Genomic DNA, 10,501 nt, shown 5'->3' on the forward strand with positions numbered 1-10,501 from the left:
ATGGGGGTGCTGTGGGGGTGCTGTGGGGGTGCCGTGGGGGTGCCGTGGGGGTGCCGTGGGCCGTGGGGGTGCTGTGGGCCGTGGGGGGGCCGTGGGGGGCCGTGGGGGGGCCATGGGGGTGCTGTGGGGGTGCTGTGGGCCGTGGGGGTGCCGTGGGGGCCGTGGGGGTGCCGTGGGGGTGCCGTGGGGGTGCCGTGGGCCGCGGGGTGCCGAGCCCACCCCAGGCCGGGCTGTGTTATGAGGCCGGCACTCTCGGCTCTCCCGGGGCCGGGGCCAGAGCTCCCTGGATTCCCGCCACCACACTCACTCTCCCCTCCGAGCTCTCCCCTCCCCGTTCGCCGAAGAGGGTTCTGGCCCGGCCCGGCCTCCGGGCGGCTGTGAGGAGGAGGAGTCAAGGCTGCCGCTTTCGAATGGATTTTCCCAGGAGAACCTCATTCCAGCCGCAGTCTGATCTAGAAGGCCAACACACGAAACTGATAAACCAGCGCACTTTTCTTTTTCTTTTTTAATCCTCACCCAAGGTTATTGTTTCCACTGACTTTTTCCATTGATAGAGAGCTAGAAACATCGATGAGAGAGAAACACCGACCAGCTGCCTCCTGCACACCCCACACCGGGGACGTGCCCGCAACCAATGTACATGCCCTGGACCGGAATCGAACCCGGGACCCTTCAGTCTGCAGACCGACGCTCTATCCACTGAGCCAAACCGGTCTCGGCTGATTTTTTTTTTTTTTTAAGAGATAGTGAAGAGGAGGGAAGAGGGGAGAGGAGAGAAAGAGAGAGAGAGAGAGAGGGAGAGAGAGAGAAACACCTATGTGAGACACATTGATTGGTTACTTCCTGAATGTGCCCCGACTAGGCCAGGGACTGAGCCTGAACGCGCCCTTGACAGGGAATGGACCCTTTGGTCTGTGTGCTGACGCTCTAACCACTGAACAACCCGCTAGGGCAGCACACGTGTCTAAGCTCAGGGTGCTGACAGGTCCGTAGCCTAAAGCAGTGGTCGGCAAACTCATGAGTCAGCAGAGCCAAACATCAACAGTACAACGATTGAAGTTTCTTCTGAGAGCCGAAAACCGGCTTCTGCACATGAGCCACGAAGTTTCAATCGTGGTGTTTTGTGGAAGAGCCACACTCCAGGGGCCAGAGAGCCGCACGGGGCTCGCGAGCCGCGGTTTGCCGACCACGGGCCTGACAGCACGTAAGAGGGTGTGTCGCAGCTGTGACGGACACAGGTCCTGCCCGGGCGCGGGGAGGCGGGTGCAGTGGGGCCACCAGCACCGGCTGCTTCGGCACCAGGAGGCCGAGCTTGGGCTCAGCCTGGGTCCCGGTGCCGGCCCAGCCCGGGAGGCCCAGCCCGGCTGTGGGCCTTCGGGCTGCAGGAGGCAGGAGGCTGGGGTGCCCCTCCAGGAGCCCCATCTGTTTGCCTCGGCACGTCTGGGTTTGGCGAGCGCCCTGGTCCTCACGGCCCCTCAGAAGCCGGCGTGGTCAGTGTGGGTCAGGCACAGAGGATGTGTGGAGAGAACCTTCCAGAGCTGCAGGGGACTCAGCGGGGGGTGGGAAACGGTGAACAGAATGAGGTGGGGTGTGAGGGGGAAGGGGCAGGGAGCTGACCAAGCCCCGGGATGTAAAAATAAATCCTGCCTGAGTGCTGTCGGCCGCAGCCGCCAGGCTCCCAGGCTGGCGACGTCACCAGGGCACAGGCTGTCCCTGGCAGGGGCTGGGGTGGCAGAGGGGACATGCGGGGGGAGGCGGGAGGGGCCCTGGTGTGCCCTTTCTGCCCCCGGGAGCTATTTGTGTTCGGGGAGAGCCAGCCTGGTGTCCTGGGCCCGAGGGGCTGCCCAGTCCCTCCTCCCCCAGCACTTCCCATGTTGCCTCTGAGAACACGAGAGCAAGAGAGGTCATGGCTTGTCTAAGGCCTCTTTTTTATTATTTTTTATTTTATTGATTTTTTACAGAGAGGAAGGGAGAGGGATGGAGAGTTAGAAACATCGATCAGCTGCCTCCTGCTCACCCCCCACTGGGGATGTGCCCTTGACCAGAATCGAACCTGGGACCTTTGAGTCCGCAGGCCGATGCTCTATCCACTGAGCCACACCAGTTAGGGCTGTCTAAGGCCTCCTAGACATAAACTGTGGCGGCTGAAGAACTCAAAGCCGGAAGTTCTGGCTCTCAAGTACTGGCTCTTGAAGCTTGGGGGCGCGGGGTGGGGGGCCATGGCTGGCACCGTGCTGGGCACTGGCCAGAACAAGCTCCTCCTGCCCATCCATGGCCTCCGCTCCTCACTCTGACCCTGAGGAAGGTCTGGCAGGACCACCGCTGCGCCCATTTTACAGATGAGGAAACTGAGACCCAGGGAGACAACAGCACCTCCTCCAGGCCTCACAGCCAGCAGCACATCATGCCCAGTGGGGACGGGGCCCGGGCTCCCCTGGCGATCAGTCCCAGTGTGAGCTGCTGACAGGAAGAGACCTAAGGTGCAGCCGAGGGGGTGCAGGGGGGCGGGGGAGAGCGGGCTGCCGTGGGTGTACAGGGAAGGGGTGGGAAGGGGTGGGAAGGAGGCCCTGCTGCCTCTGCAGTCCGGTGCCCCGTTCATCAGGCCGCCCTGCCATCCCTCCTCCCGGGCTCGGTCACGCGCTCAGGACAGAGCCCAGCCTCCGGGCCGGCCAAGCTCCCCCCGCACAGGCGGCCTCCCCTCCCATCACACACGCCGCTCTGAGCCTCTCTCACCAGCTGCTCCCGGACCCCTCCCGCGTCTGCTATTTCAGACTCTGAGGGCTGAACAAGCTGTTCCCGCGGCCGGAGCGCCCCCTGCGTCTTCCGGGGGACTCTGCATGCTCCCCGTCCGGCCCGGAGCCCCATGCCTCCGCGGACACGGCTGTGCTGTGAACAGGATGGCTGCCGCTGCCCGTCTCTCCTCCTGCACCCACCCCTCTCCGGGGCAAGAGCTATCCCGCACTCCCTCTGCCAGGGTCTGGCCGGGGCGCAGGAACATCACACCCCCCTGGGAGCCTCGTGAAGCGGGGACAGGGCCCGCTGTGCAGGGTCGCTGGCGAATGGGGGACCTACCGCATCGCTGAGAGGCAGAAAGGGCTTACCGCGGCCTGGCTGGTGTGGCCCAGTGGACAGAGGTCAGCCTGGGGACTGAAGGGCCCTGGGTTCCATTCCGGTCAAGGGCACTTGCCCAAGTTGCAGGCTCGACCCCTAGTAGGGGGCGTGCAGGAGGCAACTGGTCAGTGATTCTCACCATTGATGTTCTCTCTCTCTCCCTCTCCCTTCCTCCCTGAAATCAATAAAAACATTTTCTTTTTAAAGGGGCTTTACCATGGTGCCCCGAGGAGGCCACAGTTCACACATTCTCTAGCCACGTCCCTCGTCTACCTCCCCCCTGGCCCTCACTTGCTCTGCCCTAACCTCTTCCCTCTGCCCTGTCTTCCCATCCCACCCCCTGGAATCAAAGCAGGGCGGTCCCAGCTGCCTATCTCCCGCCCCCAAGGCAGCCGAGGGCTCCAGCCCTCAGAAAGCCCCCGACTCCATCCCCCGAGGCCCACCAGAGGGCCTGGTGTGGAGCCTGGGAATCAGCAGTCAGGCAGCCTCCCGCGGACCACAGTCCTGCTTTAGGCACCTCTGGGGTGGGCAGGGGGGCGGGGGGAGATGTAGAAGCCCAAGATTTTGCCCTGACCAGGGAGGAGGAGGGAGGGCGAGCCAGTGCAGCCAGGGTGGGACTGGGGGCTGGGGATGCCCTCAGCTGCCTGCATCCTTCCTTCCTCCTTTCCCCAGACCACGGTGAGCCGGGCCTACCTAAGGGGCTTCCGGGGTCAGCGGGCCACAGACGGCCCCTCCCTGGCACCTGCTGCCTCAGGTGTCTGTGCAGGCTCAGGGCCGGCTGCTGGGAGGCAGGTGCGGATATAAATAACCACGAGCTGAAACCGGTTTGGCTCGTGGATAGAGCGCCAGCCTGTGGACTGAAAGATCCCAGGTTCGATTCCGGTCAAGGGCATGTACCTTGGTTGTGGGCACGTCCCCGGTGTGGGGTGTGCAGGAGGCAGCTGATCAATGATTCTCTCATCGATGTTTCTAACTCTCTATCCCTCTCTCTTCCTCTCTGTACAAAAAATCAATAAAATATATATTTTTAAAAAAATAACCACGAGGCCAGGCGGATGAAGGCCAGGCGAGAGAGAGGCAGGGCCATCCCCGGAGCGGGGTCCCCGGTGACCTTCGGGGAGGAAGCGGGGACCCGGGGCCTCGAGGCCGGGCAGCAGGTTGAGCTGCTTCATCGGGGCCACAAGCGGGAGGCCCCGGGCGAGGAGGCGGCGGAGCGGCGGCCCGGGAGCCAGAGAGGGGCTGGGAGCTGGGCCGTCCCCAGGCCGGAGGCCGCGGCCCCGCCCCTCCGCACGCCCCGCCCCCCAGCCTCCCGTTACGTAACCCTGCCCCCTCCTGCCTCCGCAGCAATGGGGCGGATGAGGAAAGGAGAGCTGGGCCCCTCGCTTGGCACAGCCTACCCTGGCCCAGCACCCCACCTCTGCTTAGCGCCCCAGGGGAAACTGAGGCCGCTGTCCAACCAGCGGGTGGCCCCGGCGATGGGGGTACGGGGTCTCCAGGGCAACCCAGCTCCACCTGGGGCCACGCTTTCTTTTCTGGACCAAGTTCCCTCCCTGGCTCTGACTTGGGGCGCTGGAGGTGGCCGCCGGGGAGCCCTCCACAGCGGCTCCCCACCCCGGTGCTGGCCACGAGGTCTCTGGACTCTAAGGTCAGGCGTGGAAGCCCGGAGAGGACGGAGTCCTCCACCTGCCCTCTGGGTGCCCTTGGGCAGACTTGGCCTCTCTGAGCCTGGGTCCCCGCCTATTAATCCGGCTCTGCCGGGTCCTCTTTCTAGTGTTGTAGGGAAATCCGAGGCTGTCAGCACCTGCTGGTACTTAGCAAGGAAGCCGAACTGCCCCAGCCCTGCCCTCCCCCACCGGCCCTGGGACAGTGCCAGAGCGGGGCTGGCTCTGGGCGGTAGGTGGTGCCCCTCCGGACCAGTCAGCTCCCCGTGGGCCTTGGCCTTCGCCCAGGGAGCACGTGGTGCCGGCCTGCCCCGGGCCTGGCAGGGCAGCTGCTCCCATGGGCTGTCCGGCAGGTCCCTGCCTGGCTGCCCTCCCACAAAGCGTCTGGAGGTCCCTGCAGGGCCCCCGTGGTCCTGCTCCCCGAAGTAGCCCACCAGGACCCGTGCTGAGCGGCTCCTAAGAGCAGATTAGAATGAGGGAGCATCTGCCCAGCCTTTTCTGCTCCGCCCAGAGACAGGGGGCCTCCATCTCTGCGTCTGCCCATGGGGACACACCGCCCTCCCCTCCCCCCTGGCGGAGCCCCTCCCTGCTCCCCCGGACCTGGGCCTGCACTGGGGGCCCTGCCGGCTTCGTGCTGGTTACCCTCAAACAGCAGCCTTTCACAGGCGAGGAAACCAAGAGGCGGAGTAACGCCAGCAGCTGGGTGACCGGCTGCCTCGGTCTGCCCAGGACTGAGGGGCTTCTGGGGGAAAACTTGGGGTCACCCTACCTCGAGGCCACACATCTTACCAGTGACCGTGTCTGAGTCCCAGTCTGGCAGGCAGGGGCCAGAGGCCGCGCTCAGCAGCCCCAGAGCATTGCCCTCACCCCGTATCTCCCCGCCTGCCCCGGCCCTCACTGGGCTCCTCGGCTGATGCCTCTGGACCCAGCGTGGACCCGCCAGGAGTGTCCCTGGGTGTGGTCAGGCAGAGGAACCCCAGGGTCCACCCATCAGCCCCTGCCCCCCTGCCTGCCGGGAGGCTGGGTTCCCACCCCCACCGCCAGCTGTGTCACACTGCTTCTTGCAGCTCAGTCTCCCTCACCTCCGAGGTGAGGCTGGTGAGGCTGCCTCGGTGCTGGGAGGACTCGGGACAGTGTGGGCAAAGCGGCAGCCAGGGGCCCTCGGCACAGAATCGTCATTATGCTCGTTAACGTGCTGTTACAGCAAGCGACTCCATCCAAGCTTCCTCGTGAGGGAACTGTGCATTCAGGACCAAAGGAGCAGGTGCCGTGTGTGTGTGTGTGTGTGTGTGTGTGTGTGTGTGTGTGTCCAGGTAAAGGTGTGAGTTCCAGAGAGGCGGTGACCTGCCCAAGGTCACGGCGGTCGGGGTCAGGACCAGCGCCGGCAGGGCCCTGCCCGCTCACAGAACTTACTGCCACCGAGGACCGAGGGTGGCGGGCTGGGGGAGAGCGTGGAGGTGCCCCCAGGGTGCCAGGTCCCCTGCCTCCCTCCCTCCCTCCCTCCCAGACACGCCGGCCCTCTCCTTGCCCAAGGTGGCCGGACCCGGTACAGGAAAAGGTCCTTTGCTCAGGCCAGCCTGCTCTCCCCCCCAGTTGGCCGGCTGCCCGTGCCCGCTGCCAGCCACTGTTCCTGTCCGCCGGCCAAGGCGTGGAGCCGTCCAGGACATTGTGTTCAGAAAGAGGGCCAAGGGGCCCCCTCCCGACCGGTGGCCCCTGACCGCCCTCCCTCCTGTCCCTCCGGGCCCCGGGCCAACCTGGCTGCCCTGGCCTGGCCTGGGCCTGGCATGGAAAGGAGGCCACAGCTGCCCTCTCAGAGGCCAGGACATGCCCCCTGCTACGCCCGTGCCCTCTCCCCAGAAGACAGGAAACCCGGGAGCCCGGCCACAGGCGCCTCTCGGGGGCCAGCGGGCGCCTGCCCTCCCGCCCTCGCCTCGGTAGTTTGCTCTGCCGTCTCCAACCCCGCAGAGCCGCGGGGAGAGGCCGCTGAGGCAGAGGACCAGCTGTGTGTGCCCGGTGAGCTGGCACAGCCTGGCTGCCCGCTGAGGGAGTGGAGGCTGGGGTTCGCGGAGAGCCGCGCTGAGACCCCTCGGAGAGGCAGCAGGACAGGGCTGAGGGGAGGGACCATGGCGGGCAGTTTCAGAGAGGCAGGGGCCAGGAGACCCTCTGGTCTTAGTTTAACTGCCAGCCACACCTTCCTTCCCCGGGGAGAGGAGAGCCGCTCCTGTTTCTCCCCGAGGACATGGCTCTGGTGGCTTTTCTGGTCGGTGAGGTGGATTGATCGCCTTGCCCTCTGGAACAGGAGCCGGGAGGACCGGGCTCCGTTCCCCCTCCCCGCCCCGCCCCCCTGCGCCCTCCCAGGGCCAAACAGGCTCCCATACAGGGTAGGAGGCCCAGGCACACTCACCGAACCAACGGTTACAGTCTGGCTGCGCCTTTCAGTGCTTTGGACATGTCTTCCTTCCTTCCTTCCTTCCTTCCTTCCTTCCTTCCTTCCTTCCTTTCTCTTTCTCTCTTTTTTAATATGCTTTGTTTTATTGATCTTTTACAGAGAGGAAGGGAGAGAGATAGAGAGATAGATGAGAGAGAAACATCGATCAGCTGCCTCCCACACACCCCCCACTGGGGATGTGCCTGTAACCAAGGTACATGCCCTTGACTGGAATTGAACCTGGGACCTTTCAGTTCTCAGGCCGAGGCTTTATCCACTGGGCCAAACCGGTTTCGGCTTGCTTCTTTCTTTTTGAGGTAGCATTATTGAAGAATGATTGGCATACAAGGAGCTGCACGTTATTAACGATTGTAATCTGAGCCGAAACCGGCGTGGCTCAGTGGATAGACCGTCGGCCTGCCGACTAAAGGGTCCCGGGTTCGATTCCAGTCAAGGGCATGTACCTTGGTTGGGGGCACATCCCCAGTGAGAGGTGTGCGGGAGGCAGCTGATCAATGTTTCTAACTATCTCTTTTGCTTCCTCTCTGTAAAAAAATCAATAAAATATATTTTTTAAAAATATTGTAATATGATATGTTTTGACATATTATACACCCATGACCGTCATCACCACAATCAAGATAATGAATATATCCATCACCCCAAAGGTTTCCTTGTTCCCCTTTTTAATCTCTCCCTCCTGTCCCTAGGCCTGTGGTGGGCAAACTGCGGATCGCAAGCCACATACGGCTCTTTGGCCTCTTGAGTGTGGCTCTTCCACAAAATACTACGGCCTGGGTGAGTCTATTTTGAAGAAGTGGCGTTAGAAGAAGTTCAAGTTTAAAAAATGTGGCTCTCCAAAGAAATGTCAGTCATTGTCCTGTTGGTATTTGGCTCTGTGGACTAATGAGTTTGCCGACCACTGGCCTAGGCAATGCGAAACTGCTTTCTGTTGCTACATGACTAGTTTGCATTTTCTAGAATTTTGCGTAAATGGATTCAAACAGTCCCCGTTGTTTGTTTGTTTGTTTGTTTTGGGGTCTGGCTACAGCTTTATTCCGTTGGGAGGCCTCCACGCTGCTGCATTACCACTTGCTCATTCCTTTTCCGCCTGAGTCACATCCCATAGTGCCTCTGACTGCGGAGGAGTCGGCCAGAACATAACTTTTAAAGAAGCTTCCAAATTATTATTATTTTTCCAAATTATTTTCTGAAGTGGCTGGACCATTTATACTCCCACCAGAAGTGCATGAAAGCTACTCATCCCTCTATATCTTTACAAATATATATTTATTTCTTTTTTATATATTTTATTGATTTTTTACAGAGAGGAAGAGAGAGGGAAAGAAAGCTAGAAACACCGATGGGAGAGGAACATGGATCAGCTGCCTCCTGCACACTCCTCACTGGGTGTGTGCCCGCAACCAAGGTACATGCCCTTGACCGGAATCGAACCCGGGACCCTTGAGTCCACAGACTGACGCTCTATCCACTGAGCCAAACCGGTTTTGGCACAAATATATATTTCTGTACCTTTTAAAATATATGTGTATTTTTTATTGATTCCAGAGAGGAAGAGAGAGGGAGATAGAAACATCAATGATAAGGGAGAATCATTGCTTGGGCTGCCTCTCCTCCATGCCCCTTCCTGGGGATGGAGCCCACAACCCAAGCTTGTGCCCTGACCGGGAATTGAAGCCTGGCCTCCTGTTTCACAGGTCGGCGCTCAACCACTGAACCACAGGGCCGGGCAGTGTCTCTCTGTCTTCACTAACACTCGGCGTGGTCCAGTTTTCTCCATGTTAGCTGATATAGGTGTGGTTCCTTGTGACTTTAGTCCTAATGACCAAAGACGTCCAGCCTCTTTTCACGTGTTTATCTGCCATTCGTCTTCTGCTTTGTTAAGTGTCATTTCGCTATCGGGCTTATGTCTTATCATCGAGTTCTGGAAGTTCTTTATACATTCTGGATACGAGCCTTTTTATCAGATAGATAATCTGCAGGTATTTTCCCCCCAGTGACTTGGTTTTCACCTCTTAACAGTGTCTAAGGGAGGTTTGTTTTTGCTTTAGATAAAGTCCCATTTACCAGTTATTTTTCTTTTATGGATCATTCTTTTGGAGTCATAGCTAAGAAAGCTTTGCCTCACGCGAGAACACACAGATCCCCTCTTTTAGAGGTTGTGTACTTTCTTTTGACATCTCTGCCTTCTGGATAAACCTGTGGCTTCTTGAAGGGGTTATCTACACTTGCGATGCCCGTGGCTTTCCCACCTCACTCCTCTGAGGCCAGCTTCTCTGCCCACTCCCGGCTGACCCACAGATCCCCCGGAGTCCTGGTGTCACCTCGCTGCCCTGCCCGAAGGACTTGGCCTGTGTGCTGTGCCGTCACTCCCCACACCAGCTCCCACCAGCCTCTGAGGAGCCGCCCTGGGCTGGGTCGGAGCCTCCTCTGGGCACTGAGGGTCCCTTGGGCTTGCTTCTGATGGGGACCTGAGCACAGGGACCTGGGTTTGTCTTCTGCCACTGGAAGCACCCCCACTCCTGAAGCAGGCTCATGCCCAGGGCCCAGCTCAGGGCCTGGCACAAGGAGGACCCCACGAAGGGTTGTTGATGGAAGGTTTGTTGAGTGAGATCACTCTCAACCTCTCCGCCCCTAACCACAGGTGAGGAAACCTGGAGGCAGGAGACAACTTTCATGTTTATGATGAAATCCCAGCCCGGCCAGTGTGGTTGAGTGGTTGAGTGTCGCTCTATGAACCCAGAGGTCACAGTGTGATTCCTGGTCAGGGCACATGCCTGGGTTACAGGCTCAGTCCCCAGTAGGGGGCATACAGACAGCGGATCAATGATTCCCATCATTGATGTTTCTGTCCCCCTCCCCTCTCCCTTCCTCTCTCTGAAATCAATAAAAACATATTTTAAAAAAGAAAAGATGCCCTAACTGGTTTGGCTCAGTGGATAGAGCATTGGCCTGTGGACTCAAGGGTCCTGGGTTTGATTCCGGTCAAGGGCATGTACCTTGATTGCAGGCACACATCCAGTGGGGAGTGTGCAGGAGGCAGCTGATCGATGTTTCTCTCTCATCGATGTTTTGAAATCTATCCCTCTCCCTTCCTCTCTGTAAAAAATTAATAAAATGTATTTTTTTTAAAAAGAAAAAAGATAAAATCCCCACTCGCCACCTGGGCTACGGGGCCCGTGGGGCTGCCCTGAGGACTTCCACAACCTCCTCTGTGCTCCTGGCCTCCGGCTGCTTGCTGGCCTTTCCCTCCCTGAGCGCCATGCTGGCTCCTGCCCTG

The 10,501-nt window shown here is 59.9% G+C and overlaps 1 long non-coding RNA gene across 1 annotated transcript; it reads right to left on the reverse strand.

Moving 5' to 3' along the window:
• Positions 1 to 2,176: 2,176 nt before the first annotated feature.
• Positions 2,177 to 4,347, reverse strand: LOC311618610. Its single transcript, XR_014794353.1, has 4 exons — positions 3,805 to 4,347; positions 3,102 to 3,207; positions 2,734 to 2,881; positions 2,177 to 2,457 (listed from the first exon to the last, which is right to left on the reverse strand). It is a non-coding gene; the product is annotated as an uncharacterized lncRNA (long non-coding RNA).
• Positions 4,348 to 10,501: the final 6,154 nt, after the last annotated feature.

This window comes from Pipistrellus hanaki, assembly GCF_964339955.1.
Source record: "Pipistrellus hanaki genome assembly, chromosome: 3".
Lineage (NCBI taxonomy): Eukaryota > Metazoa > Chordata > Mammalia > Chiroptera > Vespertilionidae > Pipistrellus > Pipistrellus hanaki.